Source organism: Leptonychotes weddellii, chromosome 11 (genome assembly GCF_054177405.1).
Source record: "Leptonychotes weddellii isolate Sample4059 chromosome 11, ASM5417740v2, whole genome shotgun sequence".
Taxonomy (NCBI): Eukaryota; Metazoa; Chordata; class Mammalia; order Carnivora; family Phocidae; genus Leptonychotes; species Leptonychotes weddellii.
Window position 1 is genome coordinate 66,744,842 of NC_138379.1, and position 25,520 is coordinate 66,770,361.

Genomic DNA, 25,520 nt, shown 5'->3' on the forward strand with positions numbered 1-25,520 from the left:
AAAAAAAATTGAACAGATGGGGGGGTTGCCTTTTATGGCTGAGCAAAAAAAGTGGTTTTCTGAGATGGAATCTACTCCTGGTGAGGATGCTGTGAACATCATTGAAATGACAACAAAGGATTTAGAATATTACAAAAACTTAGTTTATAAAGCAGCAGCGGGTCTTGGGAGGATTAACTCAAATTTTGAAAGAAGTTCTAAACTAATGATGTATGATGACTAACATAACATAATAAAATAAAATAAAAAAATAAAGAAGTTCTACTTCGTGTAAAATGCTATCAAACACCATAGCCTGCCACAGAGAAATCATTAGTGAAAAGAGAAGTCAATCGATATGCCAAATTTTATATTAAAAAATTACCATTAGCCACCCCAGCCTTCAGCAACCACCACCTTGATCAGTTAGCAGCCATCAACATCAAGGCATGACCTTCTGCCAGTAAGAAAATTGTGACTCCTTAAAAGCTCAGATGATGGTTAGTATCTTTAAGCAATCAAATATTTTTTAATTCAAGTATCTACATTTTTTAAATAATGTTATTACACACTTAATAGACTACATTATAATGTAGAGGAGACAAAAAAATTTAACTTGCTTTATTGCTACATTCACTTTATTACAGTGGTCTGGAATTGAATCCACAATATTTGATGTATGCCTATACAAAAAGAAATGAGATATCCATCATTCAGACTTGATGCATTGGTATATATATTATGAATATCTTATACTGAACAAGATTCAAATAAAACCAATTCTATGAAGTTTAAAACATGTTTATTTAAATCTACCATATGGAAATATTATATTTAAAAAGAACATTCCCTAGTTGGTATAAATACAAAAGACAGAATGACAGATTTTTACTTACTGTTATATTTGTTTTTCTGGGACTTTAGTTAAAAGTAATAAGTTGCATCTGCTATAAACAGATGCACATGTAGCAGCACCAAAATGCTAACTCCAACATAAATGACAATATCCATATGTTCCTGGCATTTATTTCTTTTGGCACTTGTATATTGTACATAATTATAAACTATGTGTAACACTTGAGAAAAATAAATTAACAATCTGGTCATGAAGACTCAAAGACCTCTTCAGTTCTAAGTAGAACTTTTTAAATGTATTTTATTAGGATATAAGCATATGCATCGTTGTATTATGAAATGATTACCTCACTAAATATTTTATAACTTTTCTGTAGATGGAGATTTTCATCAGATTTCTCATCAATGTGGTAGTGACTAATATACTAAACCCTATCCCCACTATAAACATGAAAATTGGGATAGAAAGTGATTTTTTTAAATATATAGTAAAGTTAAAATTTAAGAAAGAGAAGCCCCAGGAACCAAAAGTGATAAGTGAGAAAAAAGTAAGAACAGAAAGCAGAAATTGAAACTGAATGACTTAGATAAGCATGACAATTGTGCACTTCATATTCTCTAAGACTCAGGTTCTAAAATTGGGTAGGGACCCTAGTCAAGGATATCAACCTTGTGTGCACAAAGGAGCTATAACTGGTCTTTTTGATGAATCAAAGAATTAGGAAGTATTGACCCATCTCTAAATATACAACTGGAAAAATTCTGCCTCCTTGCTTGAGAATGCAACATGTAACATGCCCTTCATTCGAGCTGTGAATGATAAAAGAGCCATAATTGAATAATGGAAACCCAGGCTTATACTGGACACAGATATTTTCACACTGCCTTCCTGGTACTGAAATTCTGAGATTAAAAAAAAAAATGACATAAAATATGAGCCTATACACAGGCAAATATAAATGAAATTCAAGTATAAAGAAAAACATTGAATGAAAATTATATCATCAAATCATGTACTGAAAACAATTTCCACAGGGAATGATTTTACAATTAAAATATCACATTTTTAAGAGGTGAAGAAAATAGACCATTCTGGGGGAAAAAAACTTCACAAAGAATATATTTTAAAGATTTATTTATATTTTATTTTATTTTATTTATTTTTTTTAAAGGTTTTATTTATTTATTTGAGAGAGAGAGAATGAGAGACAGAGAGCAGGAGAGGGAGGAGGGTCAGAGGGAGAAGCAGGCTCCTCGCTGAGCAGGGAGCCTGATGCGGGACTCGATCCCAGGACTCCAGGATCATGACCTGAGCCAAAGGCAGTCACTTAACCAACTGAGCCACCCAGGCGCCCAGATTTATTTATATTTTAAAATTAATAGAAAACATGGTTGGGATAGAACCAATAAAGTAAGAATAAAATAGTTTGGCAAAGGAAAAAAACAAATGTGTAAAAAATATTAGAAACAAAGTATTTCCTTTTATTAAACATTTATTAGATATAGTCCATTAAGAGCTGGAGAGAATTCATGAATTAGAAATTTATTTGAGGAAATCACCCAAAGTATAGATAAAATTTTCAAGAAGATAAAATTAAAGTTAAAAAACAAAGACAATAAAATTAAGATCTCCAACCAATCTTTAATGAACATTCTAGAAGAGGTAAAGTCAATGAAATAAAGGTAGATTAAGTTTAGGAGCACAGAGAGCCATTAAACTACAAAGATGAAATGTTTTTGTTTTTGCTTTTGTTTTTACCATCAATACTATGAGAGATGCACATGTAGCAGCACCAATACGGTAATGATAGAAATCGGAAAACAAAGCAACCATGTGCTCAAAGAGCTGACTTTCATACCTAGATTTGTTTTCTTAGTTAAATTTGTTTCAATATTGTGAAATAAAACATGTTTTATAATATAAAATTAATAAGTTCACTGCTCTGAGTCTAAGGCTGAAGGATTAGATTTACTAGAGGATGCAATTTGTGAGGAAAGAAAACAAAGACTTAAAAACAAGGGTGTTAAAAATGGTAAATAAAAAAATTTGTAAGATATATTGCAATGTATGTAAAAACTAAAAAAACAAAAACAAAAGCAAAACAAATCAAAACAAAACAAAAACACCTAATCTGAGAAATTTAAAAGTAGATAGAACTACTTAGCAAATCATGGAAGATTGCAATGAGATCATTGTAAGTAGTAGAGGTATTGCACAGTTTTTCCCACAATAAAAATAGAATCATGTTCCTTGTATATATAAACTTTTATTACAAAAATTTTCAAGCAACTCTGTATATTAAATTGAATAATGCTAAAAATCACTTAAAAGCTCACTATTCTGAGATAAATACATTTACATTTTCTTCACCATTCCTCTTATTGTGTTTTGTATATATATCCATACAAAATATACAAATAATTAATGTGTATTTATTCATATATATTTTTATTATGTGCAAATTTCATTTTATTAACCATATCTTATTTTCTGTTCACCTTTAATCTCTTCCTTACCTCATATAAGTTTGGCCTCTCTATAAGTCTGACACAACTTGATGTGTGTCCTTCTATAATTTCTTCTGGTATCGTTCAATTAAACACAAATACACATGCATACACACATATGTATATGTATGCACACATATGTATATAAAGTTTATTTTCATAAGTAGACATATTAGAGGATTATATGTCATCTATTTATTAGCATCTTGATATTCTCAATTTAGTCTTCATAGACTTCATACACTTTAGTTTGTGAATAGGAATATCCTTTTTTCTAAATGGCTGAATAATACATTTAACTATTCCCCTATTACTAAACATTCAATTTACTTTCAGTTTGAGATTACTACAAAAAAACAGGTAAGTAAACAAATACTTTATACTAATGCTTTCATTTATATATGCTTTAATGTTATAGGACAGATTCCCAGATAGGATTTGATAGATTCCCAGATATGATATGATTGTTGTATCTGGATATAGATTATAATTTAATAAGTATATTTATATGTTAAAAATGATTGAGCTGAATAATTTATGTATATTTTATACTAATTTTAAAAGTTTCACAAAAATAGGGGCACCTGGGTGACACAGTAGGTTAAATATCTGACTCTTGGTTTCAGGTCAGGTCATGATCTCAGGGGTGGTGGGATTGAGACCTGCCTCAGGCTCTGTCCTCAGTGTGCAGTTGGCTTGAGATTCACTCTCCCTCTACCCCTCCCCCTATCTAAAAATAAATTAATTAATTTTAAAAAGTTTCAAAAAAATAGTTTGTTTCTTCTCCAAAATTCCAAAGCCTACTTAATTGCTTTTACTTATGAGTTATTTTAAGAAATTCTGCATCACCAATGTGTGTGTTGTCAATGAGGATGATATAGAACAGAAAACCATGAATACCATGAATTTAATTCCAAAAATGATTCAGAAGAGACAGATTTTGAATGTGAAGGAGTCCTAAGAATGTCTGTATAAATTTATTTGCTCATATCTTCCTAGTTTTACAATGTGTGATTTGTGATAAAACCCATGTGTATTCAATGCCAAAACAATCTAAATAACTGTTAAATATCAGGTCCAAATGAAGAAATATATGCTAACATTTTGTCACATGCATTGCACATATTTTCTCACAATTTATTTTTTTATTTGATTTTATTTGTTGTATAGTTTTACTTACAAAATTAATGTAAACTTATATAGCCAATGTCCTTATCTTTTTATTTAGAGATTTGAGTGGTGTGTGAGTGCATGTTTGTGTGTGTTTTTCCAATATTTTTGTTTTGTTTTAAGTATATAACCTATTTGGAATTTTGTGAAACCCATTTTTCTGTATACTATGAACTAGGTGATACTTTATATTCTTTCTGTGGTGCAAGCAGATTTGCTACCTACCATTTTCTCATATTCTAATACGTTGAAGTAGAATTTTTGATACATTACATTCCCACATATACTGTTTTGTTTTTTTTTTTTCTTTTGGGGAGTTTCTATTTTGATTTGAATATCTATGTTTCTGTTTGTACCAATATTATATACTGGGGATAGTGAAAATATTATGTATTTTAATATACATGAGCCAAGTTCTCTTCAATGTCCTTTTTAAAAACTAACTGTAAAAATGGTTTAACTTGATATGCACATTAAAAATTTAAAGGTAGCCAATAAAAGAACTATTTATACTTAACAATCTAGTACGGGAGTTAAATGAAGAAAACATTACTAATCTAATTAAAGTCAAGAAAGGAGAAAATAAGAATCAAGAAAAATCACAGAGCATAATAAACACACAGACCACATAGTTCAAAGTCAGGAAATAATGGAAGAAATTGACTTAAGGAATAGATCTGAAAAAATTGAATATGCAAGTTATAAGTTTAACAGAGAACACAAAGGAATTGATGGAGGAGAGAAAATACAATCTATATTTATCTGTTATCAATTGACCTATATGTCTGCCTTCTCTCTCTCTAGGATCTTGTCTTAGATAGTAAAGAATACATAATATTCAAATTTCTAAGCACAGATGGAATATCTCCAAAATTGAACATATACTAGGCCACAAAGCAATTTTTAACCAATTCCAAGATATGAATGTTATATACAACATATTTTTTCTTTTTATTTAAATTCAAGTTAGTTAACATATAGTGTAGTATTGGTTTCAGGAGTAGAATTTAGTGATTCATCACTTACATATAACACCCAGTGTTATATGTATATATATATAACCATTTCTTCTTTATCCATTCATCAGTCGATGGACATTTGGGCTCTTTCCATAATTTGGTTGTTGATGATGATGCTGCTATAAACATTGTGGTGCAAGTGCCCCTTCAAATCAGCGTTTTTGTGTCCTTTGGATAAATACTTAATTGTGCAATTCCTGGGCCACAGGGCAGTTCCATTTTTAACTTTTTGAGGAACCTCCACACTGCTTTCTGTAGTGGCTGCACCAGCTTGCATTCCCACCAACAGTGTAAGAGTATTCCCCTTTCTCTGCATCCTCACCAACATTTGTTGTTTCCTGAGTTGTTAATTTTAGCCATTCTGACTGGTATGAGGTGATATCTCATTTGGGTTTTGGTTTGGATTTCCCTGACATTGAGTGACATTGAGGATTTCTTCATGTGTCTATTGGCCATTTGTATGTATTGTTTGGAGTAATATCTGTTCATGTCTTCTGCCCATTTCTTGACTCTGTTTTTTTTTGGTTTTGGGGTGTTGAGTTTGATAAGTTCTTTATAGATTTTGTATACTAGCCCTTTATCCCATGTCATTTGCAAATAATCTTCTCCCATTCCATAGATTGTCTTTCAGTTTTTATGATTGTTTCCTTTGCTGTGCAGAAGCTTTTTATCTTTTGAGGTCATAGTAATTCATATTTGCTTTTGTTTCCTTTGCCTCCAGAGCCCTGTCTAATAAGAAGTTTCTGCAGCTGAGGTAAAAGAAGTCACTGCCTGTTTTCTCCTCTAGGATTTTGATGGTTTCCTGTCTTATATTCAGGTCTTTCATCCATTTTGGGTCTATTTTTATGTATGGTGTAAAAAAATGTTCCAGTTTCATTCTTCTGCTTGTGGCTGTCCAATTTTCCCAGCGACATTGATTGGAAAGACTGTCTTTTTTCCATTGGATATTCTTTCCTTCTTCATTGAAGATTAGTAGGTAATATAGTGGCGGGTCCATTTCTGGGTTCTCTATTCTGTTCCATTGATCTATATGTCTGTTTTTATGCCAGTACCATATTGTCTTGATAATTACAGTTTTGTAATACAGTTTGAAGTCTGGGATTGTGATGCCTCCTGCTTTGCTTTTCTTTTTCAACATTCCTCTGGCTATTCTGATCTTTTCTGGTTTCATACAAATTTTAGGATTGTTTGTTCCAGCTCTGTGAAAAATGCTGGTGTTATTTCGAAAAGGATTGCATGAATGTGGAGATTGCTTTGGATAGTACAGACATTTTAACAATATTTGTTTTTCCAATCCATGAGCATGGAGTGTTTTTCCATATCTTTGTGTCTTCAATTTCTTTCATAAGTGTACTGTAGTTTTCAGCATACAGATCTTTTACCTCTTTGGTTAGGTCTATTCCTAGGTATCTTATGATTTTTGGTGCAATTGTAAAAAGGGTCAATTCCTTGACTTCTCTTTCTGCTCCTTCATTATTGGTATATAGATATGCAAAATACTTCTATACATTGATTTTATATCCTGGTACTTTGCTGAATTCGTGTATCAGTACTAGCAATTCTTTGGTGGAGTCTTTTGAGTTTTCTATATAGAGTATCAAGTCATCTGCAAATAGTGAAAGTTTGACTTCTTCCTTGCCTATTTAGATACATTTTATTTCTTTTTGTTGTCTGATTGCTGAGGCTAGGACTTCTAGTACTATTTTGAACAACAGTGGTGAGAGTGGACATCCCTGTTGTTCTTCTGACCTTAGGGGAAAAGCCATTAGTTATTCTCCAGTGAGGATGATATTAATTGTGTGTCTTTTATATATGTTGAGGTATGTTCCTTCTATCCCTTACTTTCTTGAGGGTTTTTATCAAGAAAGGATGCTGTATTTTGCCAAATGCTTTTTTTGCATCTATTGAGAGGATCATATGGTACTTATCCTTTCTTTTATAAATGTGGTGTATCACGTTGATTGATTTGCAAATATTGAACCATCTCTGCAGCCCAGGAATAAATCCCACTTGATTGCAGTGAATAATTTTTTAATGTACTGTTGAATTTGATTTACATATCTTGTTGAGAATTTTTGCATCCATGTTCATCAGGGATATGTTAACTGTAATTTTCCGTTTTAGTGGGGTTCTTTTTCTGGTTTTGGAGTCAAGGTAATGATGGCCTCCTAGAATGAGTTTGGAAGTTTTCCTTCCATTTCTATTTTTTGGAACAGTTTCCAAAGAATAGGTATTAACTCTTCTTTAAATGTTTGGTAGACTTCCCCTGGGAAGCCATCTGGCCCTGGACTCTTGTTTGTTGGGAGATTTTTGATTCCTGAGTCAATTTCTTTGCTGGTTATGGGTCTGTTCAATTTTTTTTTTATTTCTTCCTATTTCAGTTTTGATAGTTTATACATTTCTAGGAATTTATCTATTTCTTCTAGATGGCCCAATTTGTTGGCATATAGTTACTCATAATATTCTCTTATAATTGTTTATATTTCTGCACTGTTGGTTGTGATCTCTCCTCTTTCACTCATGATTTTATTTATTTGGGTCCTTTCTCTTACCTTTTTGATAAGTCTGGCTGTGGTTTTTCAATTTTGTTAATTCGTTCAAAGAACCAACTTCTACTTTTGTTGATCTGTTCTACTGTTTGTTTGCTTTTTTTATTTCTGTCTCATTTATTTCTGCTCTAATCTTTATTATGTCCCTTCTTCTGCTGGCTTTAGGTTTTATTTGACAGTCTTTTTCCAGCTCCTTTAGGTGTAAGGTGAGGTTATATATTTGAGACTTTTCTTGTTTTTTGAGGAAGGCCTATATTGCTATATGCTTTCTTCTTATGACTGCCTTTGCTGCATCTGAAAGGTTTTGGACTACCATGTTTTCATTTTCACTTGCTTCCAAGTATTTTTTAATTTCTTCTTTAATTTCCTGGTTAACCCATTCATTCTTAAGTAGGATGTTCTTTAACCTCCATGTATTTGTGGTCCTAATTTTTTTCTTATAGTTGACTTCAAGTTTCATAGTGTTGTCTAAGATTATGCATGGTATGATCTCAGTCTTTTTGTGTTGGTGTGGCCTGATTTGTGACCCAGTATGTGATCTAGAGAATGCTCCATGTGAACTCTAAAAGGATGTGTATTCTTCTGCTTTAGGATGAAATGCTCTAAATATATCTGTTAATTTCATCTGGTCCAGTGTATTACAATATGTTTTTAGACCATGATAGTATAAACTTAGAAATTGTGAAATTTCTAATCAAATATTAGAATATATAACTATAAGATACTAAAATAGGTGTTGGAAACATATGTACCTATATAAGAAAATGCATAAATATTTTTATAAATTATTAATTACATGTCAAACTCTTAGGAGCTATTTTCTATTGAACAATTTATTCCTCTAAACTTGAAATTCTCCAATATAAGTTAATTGAAAATAATGTCCAGAATATAGAAATTCAACTCACAAATATTTTCATGTATCTACTCAATAATACATGAAATTCAGAAAATCAAAATTTGATTTATTTACTTTTTTTCTCAATGCAATATCACATTCCCAACATAAAGAACATCTCAAAAGAACAATATAGAACTTCTTCAATAACAATCACCTTTTTTCAACTTCATCTATATGAATATCACCCTGAATTTCAACACTTTTTTATCCACACTTGTGTTTTTCTTTTTTTTTTTAAAGATTTTATTTATTTGTTTGACAAAGAGAAACAATGCGAGAGAGGGAACACAAGCAGGGGGAGTGGGAGAGGGAGAAGCAGGCTCCCCACTGAGCAGAGAGCCCGATGCAGGGCTCGATCCCAGGACACTGGGATCATGACCTGAGCTGAAGGCAGACGCTTAATGACTGAGCCACCCAGGCACCCCCACACTTGTGTTTTTCTTCATTTTGCTCTTTAGCTTGTCATTCCCTGTACTTAGAATAGAAAGGGCCTTGAAATAAAGACAGAGAGATCTAAGTTCAATTCTCAACCCTATCACTTAATTTTTTTTAACATTTGGAACAAGGATTCACTTATCTGTTATATTACTTTGTAATTTTAAAGAAGAGATCATTATAAATCTGTGAATGTTGTAAGAGAAATGAAATAATATGTGTAGTAAACTAGATGTTTTAAGGCATGCCAATTGTGTACAGATACACTTTTACTATTCTCTGGTTGGCAAAATTGCTTATTCCTAAAAGCCAAAATCAATTTTACTCCTTCTGTTGAGCATTCCCTGATGCCTTTCTTTGTCTCTCAGCATAGAATTGAAGATTTCTTTCCACATCATCCCGCTGTCCTTGTGTATTCATTTGCTTCTATACTTACTTCATTTTATTGCAGGTATTTGCTTAAACCTCTATGCTCCCCCTCCATAATGGTGAGATCTGAAAGTATAAGCTTTGCACTTTGGCAAACACTGGAAATAGAATTGTAAGAGACAATTTTATCAGACAAGGAGCTTTTATAGAGAGTGTAAGTAACTTTGTTGGCTGAGAATTAGAGAATTCTGAGTAATGTGAGGAAGTTGGCCCTCTAAGCATGATCATAAAGTACAATAAACCAAGGACACTGCTGCAGGCAAGCTGGGTAGGGCAAAAGTCCATATAAGATCAAAAATATATATGCTCTGCCCCTAGTTATCATGGTTATGGATGTTCCAATCATGTTTACTGATATTTAAAGGTAAAACAAATCAAGACATTGGAAAAGATTTAACTATTTGACAAAATAAAAGATGCACATATAAGCATTTTTATTGTAAGGTTTATAACATCTTAACATTTATACTGAGTATTTTGTGTATTATAAAATATTGCTGTTGTCTCTACAAAGTGGAAAAGAGGAGAGTACTTGCTCTTTTTAAACTAATTTTACTCTACAGGATATTTAGACTTTCTTATTGAGGAGAGAGGCTGTTTTTTTGTTTATTTTTTATTGTTAGTTTTATTTTTTAGAACTGTCTCTGAGCAATTTGTTACCTTGAAGATAGCCTCAATTATATTCTAGCTTGTATTCCTAGTTCCATCTGTGATGTTATGTTTAATAGGTATTTAATAAATGCCTATGAAAACTATGAATTAATGTATGAAAGAAAGAGGGAAAGAGGAATAGGAGAAGAAGAAATGCTATCAATGATGATGCTATTGATGTTGGTGATAATTAGAAGGAAGATAAGCTATAGAAAAAAGGACATAAAGGCCAAGTTCACCAATATGATAGTTTGGTGGTGAGAATCTAGATCTAGAGTGTTGGCTTTGGAGATTGAGCAAGAGAGGTTACATCAAAAAGTATTTTTAAGAGCACCTGGATGGCTCAGTATTTTGAAAGAAATCTCAACAAGTTATAGATAAATAAATGAAGGGAAAGAAGTTAAATTTCCACCTGACTCCTATGTTTCAAGTTTGGTGGATAGGATTATGTTTGTGCTGCTGATGACAATGGCTAAGATAAAACATGAAGTGAAGCTTGAAAGCGAAATGGTCATTTAATTTTATACTAGTTTCACTCAAAGTTAAAATGATGATAAAAATTTATGAGAAATGGCTTTTGTGTCAGTTATTGCTGTAATAACACTGTATGACAAGCCATTAGGGATATAAATGCTTTAAAATAAAACAGGTTTTCTCATGCTTAATTGTCTGTGGGGTCAGCTGCAACTGAGCTGATGTAGGCTGATCTCACCTGGATTTGGTCCATGCCATGGCAGGCCTGCTTCATATGTCTTTATTCCTCTGGGATCAGCAGGCCACCTGGAACAGATTTTTCTCATGAATATGATACAAATATAAACAGGCAAGTGGAGACACACAATGTTTCCCAGTTTCATAACTCATACAGTATCCCTTCCTCCCATTTTCCACTGGCGAAATCAAGTTGCTTAGCCAAACTCAACACAGTGGGTGGGGAAATGCACTCTCATTAGAGGAACTGCAAAGTCATTTCACAAAGGTGAAGAATTCTAATCTGCCATGTTTTAAATACATGACTGAATCTTAAAAAACAACAAAAAAAATTAAATAAAAAGTTCCAATGTGTGTATTTGAAATAAAAATAAAAGAGGTTAAAAAAGTCAAGCCAAACAAGCAGAGTTATTAATGCAAGTGATAATAAGGAAAGCCATGGTGCCTGGGTGGCTCAACTGGTTGAGCATCTGACTCATGATTTCAGCTCAGGTCATGATCTCATGGATAGTGAAATTGAGTCCCACTAGGGCTCCATGCTCAGCAGGGAGTCTGCTTGAGAATCTCTCCCTCTGCACCTCCCACCACTTGCTCTCTCTCTCTCTCAAATAAATAAATAAATCCTAAAAAAAAAAAAAGGCCAATATATGACTGTTACCATCTTCACCATGAAAAACAGCATATGATTTGACTCATATGTGAAATTTAAAAAACAAAACAAATAAGTGAAGGGAAAAAAGAGAGAGAGGTAAATCAAGAAACAGACTCTAAGCTTTAGAGAACAAACTGATGGTTACCAGAGGGAAGGGATATGGGGGGAAGGGGTGAAATAGGTGATGGTGATTAAAAAGCACACTTGTAATGAGCACAGAGGGTTGTATGGAAGTGTTGAATCACTGTAATGTACATCTGAAACTAATATTACACCATAGGTTAACTAACTGGAATTTAAATTAAAAAACAAAATATGAAAAAAATAATAAAAAGACAACCCAAATTTAAAAAAAAATGTGGTATGTACACACAGTGGAATATTACTCAGCCTTAAAAAGGAAGTAAATCCGGGCGCCTGGGTGGCTCAGTCATTAAGCGTCTGCCTTCGGCTCAGGTCATGATCCCAGGATCCTGGGATCGAGCCCCACATCGGGCTCCCAGCTCTGCGGGAAGCCTGCTTCTACCTCTCCCTCTCCCCCTGCTTGTGTTCTCTCTCTCTCGCTATGTCTCTCTCTGTCAAATAAATAAATAAAATCTTTAAAAAAAAAAAAAAGGAAGTAAATCCTATCACATGCTACAACTTGTGGATATCATGGTAGATGAAATGAGCCAGTCAAAAAAGACAAATACTGTATGATTCCACTTATAAGAGATCTAAAATAGTCAAATTCATAGAAACGGAAACTAGAATGGTGGTTACTAGAGGCTTCAGGGAGAAGAGAAAGGGGAACTGTTTAATAGAATAGATTTTCCTATTTGCAACATGAAAACGTTCTAAAGATCTGTTTCACAACAATGTGAATATACTTAACACTACTGAACTATACATTTAAAATGGTTAAGATGGTAAAAACAAAACAAAACAAAAAATACATCAGACAATGTAGGTTTTCTCCATCCCATTTACCACGCATGCTTCAGCATTGCTTCCCCATACCTTACAGGCATCTGGATTTGTTCAGTCTACTTTGGTTATACTTTCAGACTCTCTTTTAGGGCTGAATACTCTTCCCTATAACTCCAACTAGCCCTGGGTTCTGCCAAGGTTTTGCTCTGAATGAACCCATTGCCAGAACCATGATGGAATAGGGTGTTTGAAGGAAACGGTTTAGCCATTATGATGCAGGTACAAAACTTAAAGGGCAAAATATTTGGCACTCTGGGGAGAAGGAAGGAAGGAAGGAAGGAAGGAAGAAAGAAAAAAGATTAATATCTATTTTGTTCCAGGGAAAACTTAAGTGATAGTTTACTTCTTTTCAGTACTCGTAATAGGAATAACTCTCACCTTAAATATTATTCTTGTAATTTTACTGGTAAGGACAATGAGGCTTACAGAGACTTATTGGTGAGAACTTGCCTCCCAATGCAATCATCTTAAAACTTCTTTGGGGTCTTTCAATACTGTTTTATAGAACATCCTTTGGGCTTCAAGAAAGTTCAGATTTTTTTTTTGGTACCATCTAACAGGAAAATATTGACTGGTCTCTGGGGAAAAAATGTAGGTGTAGTTCACTTTAAAAAGGAGATGTATTTCTGAATATATAAATAATAGATTTTCCTTTGCATTTTAATTTTGTATCATAATAAAGTACAGGGGAGTTTACCATCTGAAGAACACTTATGATAGATATTTTTGTAAACTGAAAGATTTCCTTAAATTCAATATTTACTATAGTTGCTGATTCTCATATAACATTACTTATGTCAAATGCTATCTCTATTATACCTCTACTCTTCCTTCTACAACCTTAGGATGAAATTTCATATTTAGAAACATGATTTGTAAAAAATAAAAAATAAAAAAATAAAATAAATCTTTTCTTAAGTTTTAATTTTAATTCTAGTTAATGTACTACTGCTATATTAGGTTCAGGTTTACAATATAGTAATTCAACAGTGCCATACATTGCCCCATGCTCATCACAACTGTGCTCCTTAATTTCCATCACCTATTTAACCCATCCTCTCCCCTGGTAACCATCAGATTGTTCTCTATAGTTCAAAGTCTGTTTCTTGCTTTGACTCTCATTTTTTTCCTTAACTTGTTTGTTTCTTAAAATACACATATGAGTGAAATCATATGGTATTTGTTTTTCTCTGACTTATTTCACCTAACATTATACTCTCTAGCTCCATCCATGTCCTTGCAAATGGAAACATTTCATTTTTTTATGGCTGAGTAATATATATATATATATATTATATCTTTCCACTCATCAGTTGATGGACATTAAGTTGCTTCCATATCTTGGCTATTAAATAATGCTGTTATAAACAACAGGGTGCATGTATCCCTTTGAATTACTGTTTTTGTATTCTTTGGGTAAATACCCAGTAGTGTGATTGCTGGATCATAAGGCAGTTCTATTTTTAATTTTTTGAGGAACCTCCACAGTTTTTCAGAGTGGCAGCACCAGTTTGCATTCCCATAGACACTGCAAAAGGGTTCCCCTTTCTCTACATTGTCACCAACACCTGTTGTTTCTTGTGTTTCTGATTTTAGCCATTCTGATAAATGGTAATTTATGGTAATTTTAATTTGCATTTCCCTGATAATAAGTGATGATGAACATCTTTTCATGTGCCTATTGGCCATCTGATGTCTTCGTTGGAGAAGTATCTGTTCATGTTTTCTGTCCATTTTAAATTTGGTTATTTATTTCTTCCTTGTTGAGTTTTGTAAGTTCTTTGTATATTTTGGATACTAGCCCTTTATTGGATATGTCACTTACAAATATCTTCACCACTTCCATATATTGCCTTTTACTTTTGATGATTGTTTCCTTTGCTAAGCAGAAGCTTTTTATTTTGACGTAGCCCTAAGAGTTTATTCTTGCTATTGTTTCCCTTGCTTCAGGAAACATATCTAGAAAAATTTGCTATAGCCAATGCCATAGAAATTACTTCTTGTCTTCTCCTCTAGAATTTTAATGGTTTCCTTTCTCACATTTGGGCCTTTAACCTATTTTGAATGTATTTTTGTGTATGGTGTAAGAAAGTGGTCCAGTTTCATTCTTTTGCATGTTGTTCTTCACTTTTCCCAAAACGATTTGTTGAAGACACTCTTTTCCATTAGATATTCTTTCCTGCTTTGTCAAAGATTAATTAACCTTATAGTTATGGATTTATTTCTGGGTTCTCTATCCTGTTACATTGTTCTGTGTGTCTGTTTTTGTGCCAGGACCATACTGTTTTGTTTGCTACAACTTTGTAGTATAACTTGAAGACTTCAATTGTGATGCCTCCAGCTTTGCTTTTCTTTTTCAAAATTGCTTTGGCTATTCAGGGTCTTTTGTGGTTCCATACAAATTTTAGAATGGTTTGTTGTAGTTCTGTGAACAGTGCTATTGGCATTTTGAAATGGATTGCATTAAATTTGCAGATTGCTTAGGGAGTATAACTACTTTAATAATATTTCTTCTTCCAATCCATGGGCTTGAAATGTCTTTCCGTTCTTTGTGTCATCTTCAATTTCTTGCATCTGTGTTTTATAGTTTTCAGAGTACAGGTCTTTCACCTTTTCGATTGGGTTTATTCCTGGGTATTTTATTGTTTTTGGTTCACTTGTAAATGGGATTGTTTTCTTTATTTCTCTTTCTGCTGTTTCACTATTGGTGTATAGAAATGCAACATATTTCCGTACATTGATTTTGCATCCTATGACTCTACTGAATTCATTTATCAGTTCTAGTAGTTTTTTTGGTGAGTTTTCTATATAGAATATCATATAATTTGGAAACAGTGAGAGTTTTACTTCCTGCTTACCAATTTTGGATATCTTTTGTTTCTTTTTATTATCTGATTGCTGTGGGGAGGACTTCCAGTACTATGTTGAATAAAAGTGAGAGTGGACATCCTTGTCTTATTCCTGACCTTGGGGGAAATCTCAGTTTTTTTCCCCATTAAGGATGATGTTAGCTGTGGATTTTTCATAGATGGCCTTTATTATATTGAGGTATGTTCCCTCTAAACCTATTTGTTGAGAGTTTTTATTATAAATTCATCTTGTACTATGTCAAATGCATTTACTGCATCTATTGAAAGGATCATATGGTTTTTATCCTTTCTCTTATTGATGTGACCCATCAGGATGATTGATTTATGAATCTTAAACCTCCTTGCAGTCCAGGAATAAATCCCATTTGATCATGGTGAATGGTGCTTTTAGTGTACTGTTGGTTTCAGTTTACTATTATTTACTATTATTACTATTATTTACTATTATTGAGAATTTTTTGCACCTGTGTTCATCAGGAGTATTGGCCTGTAGTTCTCTCTCGTGTGTGTGTGTGTGTGGTGTTTTTATCTGGTTTTGGTATCAGGGTAGTGCTGGCCTCCTAGAATAAATTTGGAAATTTTCCTTCCTTTTCTATTTTTTTGGAATAGTTTGAGAAGAATAGGTATTAACTCTTCTGTAAGTGTTTGGCAGAATTCAACTGTAAAGCCATCTGGCCCTGCATTTTTGTTTGTTGGGGGGTGTTAAATTACTGATTCAATGTCTTTGCAGGTTATCCATCTGTTCAAATTTTCTATTTCTTCCTGTTCCAGTTTTGGTAGTTTATATGTTTCTAAGAAATTATCTATTTCTCCAGGTTGTCCAATTTGTTGACACAGTTTTTCCTAATATTCTCTGATAATTATTTGTGTTTTGTGGTGTTGGTTGTTATTTCTCCTCTCTCATTGATGATTTTATCTACCTTAGACCTTCCTTTTTTTTTTTTTCTTGATAAGTTTGGCTAGAAGTTTATCATTTTTATTGATGTTTTCAAAGAACCAGCTCCTGGATTCATTGATCTGTTCTATTGTTTTTGTTTGTTTATTTTGATTTCTATATTATTTATTTCTTTTCTAATCTTTATTATTTATTTTCTTCTTCTGGTTTTAGGTTTTGTTTCTTGTTCTTTTTCTAGATCATTTAGGGGCAATGTTAAGCTGCTTGAGATTTTTCTTGTATCCTGAGGCAGACCTGTATTGCTATAAAATTAGAACCACTTTTGTTGCATCCCAGATGTTTTGGGCATTGTGTTTTCATTTTCATATTTTTCCATGTACTTTTTTAAATTTTATTTTTAGTTTATTGTTTTAATTTAAATTCAATTATTTAACATATAGTATATTATTATTTTCAGAGGTAGAGTTCAGTGATCCATCAGTTGTATATTACACCCAGTGCTCTTTACATCACATGCCTTCCTTAATCCCATCAACCACTTACCAGATCCCCCTCACATCCCTGCCCTCCAGCAACCCTCAGTTTCTTATGATTGAGAGTCTCTTATGGTTTGCCTCCCTCTCTAATTTTGTCTTGTTTTATTTTTCCCTACCTTTCCCTTGCCCCTCTGTTTTGTTTCTTAAATTCCACATAAGAGTGAAATCATATGATAATTGTCTTTCTCTGATTGACTTATTTTGCTCAGCATAATACCTTCCAGTTCCATCCGTGTCAATGTAAATGGTAAGTATTCATCCTTTCTGATGGCTGAGTAATATTCCATTGTATATATATACACCATGTATTCTTTATCCATTCATCTGTCACTGGACATCTGGGCTCTTTCCATAGTTTAGCTATTGTAGACATTGCTGCTATAAACATTGGGGTGCAAGTCCCCCTTCGGATTATTACATTTGTATCTTTGGGACAAATACCCAGTTGTGCAATTGCTGAGTCATAGAGTAGCTCTATCTTCAACTTTTGGAGGAACCTCCATACTGTTTTCCAGAGTGGCTGTATCAACTTGCATTCCCACCAAGAGTGTAAGAGGGTTCCCTATTCTCTGCATCTTGGCCAACATTTGTTGTTTCCTGACTTGTTAATTTCAGCTATTCTGAAAAGGTGTTATCTCACTGTAGTTTTGATTTGTATTTCTCTGATGCTGAGTGATGTTGAATATTTTTTCATGTGTCTATTGGCCATTTGTATCTCTTATTTGGAGAAATGTTTGTACATGTCTTCTGCCCATTTCTTGATTAGATTAATTGTTTTTGGGTGTTGAGTTTGAGAAATTCTTTATAGATTTTGGATACTAGTTTTTTATCTGATAAGATATTTGAAAATATCTTCTCCCATTCTATTGGGTGTTTTTTGGTTTTGTTGACTGTTTCCGTTGCTGTGCAAAAATTTTTTATCTTGATGACATTCCAATAGTTCATTTTTGCCTTTGTTCCCCTTGCCTTTGCTAAAGTGCGTTTAGCAAGATGTTGCTGTAGCTGAGGTCACAGAGGTTGCTGCCTGTGTTCTCCTCTAGGATTTTGATGGATTCCTATCTCACATTTAGGTCTTTCATCCATTTTGAGTCTACTTTTGTGTATGGTGTAAGAAGATGGTCCACTTTCATTCTTCTGCATGTGGTAGTCCAATTTTCCCAACACCATTTGTTGAAGAAACTGTCTTTTTTTCATTGGGTATTCTTTTCTTCTTTGTTGAAGATTAGTTGAACATAGAGTTGAGGGTCCATTTCTGGGTCCTCTATTCTGTTCCACTGATCTATGTGTCTGTTTTTGTGCCAGTACCATACTGTCCTGAAAAGTACAGCTTTGTAATACAGCTTGAAGTCCAGAATTGTGATGCCTCCAGCTTTGGTTTTCTTTGTCAACATTTCTTTGGCTACTCAGGGTCTTTTCTGGTTCCATACAAATTTTAGGATTATTTGTTCCAGCTTTGAGAAAAAAGTTGATGGTATTTTGATAAGGATTGAATTGAATGTATAGATTGCTATAGGTAGTATAGACATTTTAACAATATTTGTTCTTCTAATCCATGAGCATGGAGCATTTTTCCATTTGTTTGTGTCTTCCTCAATTTCTTTCATGAACATTCTATAGTTTTCAGCATACATATCTTTTACCTCTTTGGCTAGGTTTATTCCTAGGTATCTTATGGCTTTTCGTGCAATTGTAAATGGGATTGATTCCTTAATTTCTCTTTCTTGTGTCTCATTGTTAGTGTATAGAAATGCAACTGATTTCTGTGTATTGATTTTATATACTGCCATGTTGCTGAATTCCTATATGATTTCTAGCAATTTTGGGGTAGAGTATTCTGGGTTTCCCACGTAGAGTATCATGTCATCTATGAAGAGTGAGAGTTTGTCTTCTTTGCCAATTCAGATGCCTTTTATTTCTTTTTCTTGTCTGATTGTTGGAACTAGGACTTTTAGTACTATGTTGAACAACAGTGGTGAGAATGGCCATCCCTGTCCTGTTCCCGACCTTAGGGGAAAAGCTCTCAGTTTTCCCCCATTGACAATGATATTCACTGTGGGCTTTTTATATATGGCTTTTATGATATTGAGGTATGTTCCCTCTATCCTTACACTGTGAAGAGTTTTAATCAAGAAAAGATGCTGTAGTTTGTCAAATGCTTTTTCTGCATCTATTACGAGGATCATATGGTTCTTGGCTTTTCTTTTATTAATGTAATCTATCACACTGATTGCTTTGCAGATGTTCAACCATCCTTGCAGCCCAGGAACAAATCCCACTTGGTCGTGGTGAATAATCCTTTTTTTTTTTTTTTTTCTTTCTAAAGATTTATTTATTTATTTGAGAGACAGAATGAGCGAGAGAAAGCACGAGAGGGGGGAGGGTCAGAGGGAGAAGCAGACTCCCTGCCGAGCAGGGAGCCCGATGCGGGACTCGATCCCGGGACTCCAGGATCATGACCTGAGCCGAAGGCAGTCGCTTAACCAACTGAGCCACCCAGGCGCCCCGTGGTGAATAATCCTTTAATGTACTATTGGATCCTATTGGTTAGTATCATGGTGAGAATTTCTGCATCCATATTCATCAGGGATATTGGTCTGTAATTCTCCTTTTTGGTGGGTCTTTGTTTTAGAGATCAAGGTAATGCTGTCGTCATAGGAAGAGTTCGAAAATTTTCCTTCTGATTCTATTTTTGAAATAGTTTCAGAAGAATAGGTATTAACTCTTCTTTAAATGTTTGGTAGAATTCCCCTGGGAAGCCATCCATCCTCGGACTCTTGTTTGTTGGGAGATTTTTTTATTACTGCTTCAATTTCCTTGTTGGTTATGGGTCTGTTCAGGTTTTGTATTTCTTCTTGTTTCAGTTTTGGTAGTTTATATGTTTCTAGGAATGCATCCATTTCTTTCAGATTGCCTAATTTGTTGGCATATTGTTGCTCATAATATGTTCTTATAATTGTTTGTATATCTTCGGTGTTGGTTGCAACCTCTCCTCTTTCATTCATGATTTTATATATTTGGGTCTTTTTTATTTTTTATAAATCTGACCAGGGGTTTATTGATCTTATTAATTTTTTTTTAAAGATTTTATTTATTTATTTGAGAGAGAGAGAATGAGAGATAGAGAGCACATGAGAAGGGGGAGGGTCAGAGGGAGAAGCAGACTCCCTGCTGAGCAGGGAACCTGATGCAGGACTTGATCCAGGGACTCCATTTTCATGACCTGAGCCAAAGGCAGTTGCTTAACCAACTGAGCCAACCAGGCACCCAGATCTTATTAATTCTTTCAAAGAATAAGCCCCTAGGTTCGTTGATCTGTTCTACTGTTCTTTTGGTTTCTATTTCATTGATTTATACTCTAATCCTTATTAATTCTCTTTTCCTGATGGGTTTAGGCTTTATTTGTTGTTCTTTCTCCAACTCCTTGAAGTATAATGTTAGGTTGTGTATTTGAGACCTTTTTTTTTTTCCTTAAGAAAGGCTTGTATTGCCTTATACTTCCCTCTTAAGACTGCCTTTGCTGCACCCCAATGGTTTTGAATAGTTCTGTTTTCATTTTCATTTGTTTCCATTATTTTTTTTAAATTCTTCTTTAATTTCCTGGTTGACCCATTCATTCTTTAGTAGGATGCTCCTTAGCCTCTTAGCCTCTTTATCTTTGAGTTCTTTCCAAATTTTCTCTAGTGATTGAGTTCTAGTTTCAAAGCATTGTTGTTTGAAAACATGCAAGGAATGATCCCAATCTTTTGGTACTGGATGAGACCTGATTTGTGACCCAGTATGTGATCTATTCTGAAGAATGTTCCATGTGCACTCTGGAAGAATGTGTACACTGTTGCCTTAGGATGGAATGCTCTGAATATATCTGTGAAGGCCATCTGGTTCTGTATGTCATTCAAAGCCCTTGTTTCCTTGTTGATCTTCTGCTTAGATGATCTGTCCATTACTGTGATTGGGGTGTTAAAGTCCCCTACTATTTTCATATTATTATCAATGTGTTTCTTTAATTTTGTTATTAATTGGTTCATATAATTGGCTGCTCCCATGTTAGGGCATAAATATTTACAGTTGTTAGGTCTTCTTGTTGGATAGGCCCTTTAATTATTATATAGTGTCCTCCCCATCTCTTATTGTAGTCTTTGATTTAAAATCTAATTTGTCTGATATTAGAATTGCTAGCCCAGCTCTCTTTTGATGTCCATCAGCATGATAAATGGTTCTCTACTCCCTCACTTTCAATCTGGAGGTGTCTTTGAGTCTAAAAATGGGTCTCTTGTAGATAGCATATCAATGGATCTTGCTTTTTTATCCAGTCTGATACCCTGTGCCTTCTGATTGGGGACATTTAGCCCATTTACATTCAAAGTAACTATTGACAGATATGCATTTATTGCCATTGTATTACTTATAAAGTCACTGCTTCTGTATATTGTCTCTGTTCCTTTCTGGTCCATGTTGCTTTTGGGCTCTCTCTTTGCTTAAAGGATCCCCTTTAATATTTCTTGCATGCTAGTTTAGTGATCACAAATTCTTTTAGTTTCTGTTTGTCCTGGAACTCTTTATCTCTTCTATTCTGAATGACAGCCTTGCTAGATAAAATATTCTTGGCTGCATATTTTTCTCATTTAGCACCTTGAATATATCATACCAGTCCTTTCTGGCCTGCCAGGTCTCTGTGGATAGTTCTGCTGCCAGTCTTATGTTTCTACCCTTTTAGATTAAGGAACTCTTTTCCTGAGCCACTTTAAGGATTTTCTCTTTGTCTCCGAAATTTGCAAGCTTCATATTATGTGTCAAGGTGTTGACCTATTTTTATTGGTTTTGAGGGAGGTTCTCTGCTCCTGCACTTGAATGCCTGATTCCTTTCCCAGATTAGGGAAGTTCTCAGCTATAATTTGCCCCAATATACCTTCTGCACCCCCTCTTTCCTCTTCTTCTGGACCCCAAATATTCTAATATTGTTTTGCTTTATGGTATCACTCATCTCTTGAATCCGCCCCCCCCCGTGATCCAGTGGTTGTTTATCTCTCTTTTTCTCAGTTTCTTTATTCTCCATCCTTTTGTCTTCTATATCACTAATTCTCTCTTCTGCCTCATTTATCCTAGCAGTTAGAACTGCCATTTTTGATTGCATCTCATTAAATGCCTTTTTGATTTTGACCTGCTTAGATTTTAATTCTTTTATTTCTCCAGGATTCTCTAGTGTCTTCTATGCTTTTTTCAAGTCCAGCTAGTATCTTTATAATCATTATTCTGAACTCTAGTTCTGACATCTTACTCATATCCATACTGATTAGGTCCCTGGTAGTCAGTACTGCCTCTTGTTCTCTTTTTTGGGGTGAGTTTTTCTGTCTTGCTGTCCAGAGAAGACTAGATGAATGAGAGAACAAAATGCTAAAATAGCAACAACCACCCAGAGAAATTTACACTAAATAGATCAGAAGAGACCAGAAACTGAAAAGAAAAAAAAAAAAAAGAGAGAGAGAGAGAATATAATCAGACAGGTGAACAAAACAGAGCAATACACTAGATCCTGGGTGTATTTTTGTCTGTTTTTTAGAAGAAACCAAATCCCAAAATTGTAAATAAAGGAAAATATATATATATATATATATATGTATATATATATATATATACAAAAGTAAAATCACCTACAATGAAAGGATACAATGTAACTGTAAAATGAAAATTAAAGAAAAAACTTCAAAAAAGAGCTGATAAAATAAATTATTTAAGATGAAAAATAATTAAAATTGAAAGACTAAAGAATCATGAGAAAAACCATGAATTCTTTATACTATTTTCCTCTAGTGCTGGAGTTTTGTAGTTCTGTGTGATTGATAAACTTGGTATTAGCTGGATGTTCTTGCTGATGTTCTGGCAGGAGGGCCTGTTGCATTGATTCTCAGGTGTCTTTCCCTGGGTGGAATTGCACCCCCCTTGCTAGGAGTCCAGGTTCAATGTAAGCAGTTCAGTATTGCTTTACGTGGCTTTTATTCCCTGAAGGCTTTCTGCATCACTTTAGAGGATGAAAATGAAAACGGTGGCCTCACAATCTCCAGCCATGGAGCTGAAAAATTGCACCCCCCACACTTCAGTGTGTTCTCATAGAACATCAGTCAGTCACTTTTGTCTCCCTGGTTTCCTTCCATACTCTGTGTTTACCCAGCTTGCAACTGAGCTTTTTTATCTCAGGCACAGGACTCCATTTCAAGTCCAAGCCTTACAGACTCCTACAGTGTGCACCCTCACCACTCCTCCCAGGGGTCTCACTGGGGTTCTGCCTTTTGCTGAGCCCCTGCTCAGATAGCAGTAGCCCATTCCAGCCACAGTTCATGATTTATGGCAACACTGAGCAGAAAGACCACTCCTGAGCTCACTGATTGCAGCCAGCTTCCCCGCTCCATTGCTTGGGAATTCTGCTGTACTCAGGCACCCCCATTCTTTCTGAGACCCAGGGGATCCTGAGAGCACACTGTGCCACCCAGGATTCCACACCACTTTGCCACCTGAGCACCTTTCAGGCAGGGACTTCCCACACAGAAGCCAACTTCTAAAAATTCTGATTTTGCACTCCACTGCTATATCATTTTCCAGTAGCTGACTTATGGAGGCTCCCTCCCTCTGCAGTTTATTTTGCAATATATGGCCTCAGATTCACTTCTCTGTACTTCCTACCTTGCAAAAAGTGGTCTCTTTTCTATTTGTAGAATTGTAGCAATTCTTTTCTTAGATCTCCATTTGAGTTCACAGGTGTTCAGAATGATTTGGTAACTATCTATCTGAATTCCATGGGTGAGATGAAACTAGTGTCCCCTACTCCTCTACCATCTTCCTCCCTCCTCTCTCTATGTACTTTTTTATGTCTTCTTTGATTTCTTGGTTGACCCATTCATTGTTTAGTACCATGTTATTTAACTTCCATGTATTTGTGCTCTTTCCAGATTTTTTTTTTTTCTTTTTGTTGACTTCTATTTTCATAGAGTGGTGGTCAGAAAATATGCATGGTATGAGTTCAATCTTCTTGAATTTGTTAAGGTTTGTTTTGTGGGCAAATACGTGATCTCTTATGGAGAATGTTCTCTGTGCACTTGAAAAGAATGTGTATTCTGTAGGTTTAGGATGGAATGTTCTGAATATATCTGTTAAGTCCCTTTGGTCCATTGTGTCATTCAAAGCCATTGTGTCCTTGTTGTTTTCTGTTTGGATGATCTGTGCATTGATGTAAATGGGGTGTTAAAGTACCCTACTATTATTGTATTGTTATTAATTAGTCCCTTTATGTTTGTTACTGACTTTTATGTATTTAGGTGCCCCTATATTTGGTGCATACGTATTTACAATTATTGTATCTTCTTGTTCAATTGTCCCCTTTATGATTATATACTACCTTTCTTTGTATATTGTTATATTCTTTGTTTAAAAGTCTATTTTGTCTGACATAAGTATTGCTACTCCAGCCTTGTTTTGACATCCATTTATGGGATAGATGTTACTCCAGCCTCTAACTTTCATCTGTAAGTGTCTTTAGTTCTAAAATGGGTCTCTTGTAGGCAGCATATAGATAGGTCTTATTTTTTATCCATTCTGCCACCCTATATCTTTTTATTAGAGACTTAGTCCATTTACATTCAAAGTAACTATTGATAGATATGTATTTATTGCCATTTCATTACTTGTTTTGTGGTTGTTTCTGAAGATTTTCTCTGATCCTGTATTTCTCTCTCATTTTTACTGTTTTTTTTGTTTGTTTGTTTTCTACCTCTCTACTCTCACTTTGCACTCAAAGTACAAGGTCTCTCCCTTGCACTCAAAGAGTCCCCTTTAATATTTCTTGCAGGGCTAGTTTAGTTGCCACAAACTCCTTTAGTTTTAGTTTTGTTTTCTGGGAAACTATCTCTCCTTCTATTCTGAATGATAGCCTTGCTCAATAGTATATTCTTGGTTGCAGATTTTTCCCTTTCAGCACATTGAATATATCATGACACTCCCTTCTCCTGTTAGCTTTATGGGTTTTCCCTTGTAAGTTAAGGACTTCTTTTGTCTCGCTGCTTTTAAGATATTTTTCTTTATCACTATATTTTTCAAATTTAATTGCAAAATATCTTGTTGTCAGTTTGCTTTTCTTGATTCTATTGGGGCTTCTCTGTGCCTCCTGCATCTGGATATCTGTTTCCTTCCCCAGATTAGGAAAGTTTTCAGCTATTATTACCTATTATTTCTTCAAATACATTTCTTACACCCCCCCTTCCCTCTCTTCTTCCAGGACTCCTATCATACAAATGTTATTACTTTTGATGAAGTTCCTGAATTCCCTTTCTATTCTCATTTTGCACAATTCTTTATTCTTTCTCATTTTCAGCTTGATTACCTTCCATTTCTCTATCTTCCTGA

The 25,520-nt window shown here is 34.2% G+C and overlaps 1 protein-coding gene across 7 annotated transcripts in view; it reads left to right on the forward strand.

Annotated features, from left to right (window-relative positions):
• Positions 1-25,520, forward strand: part of CNTN5 (contactin 5) — a 1,075,732-nt gene that overhangs the window by 146,459 nt on the left and 903,753 nt on the right. Inside the window, exon 1 of one of the 7 annotated variants that reach the window (XM_081799061.1) lies at positions 19,631-19,672. The exons of 5 other annotated variants lie outside the window; for them this stretch is intronic. The gene's annotated coding sequence lies outside the window, so the exon portion shown is untranslated. Of the gene's footprint in view, positions 1-19,630; positions 19,673-25,520 lie in introns of those variants that run through there. One more of the 7 variants, XM_081799060.1, reaches the window with a different exon arrangement.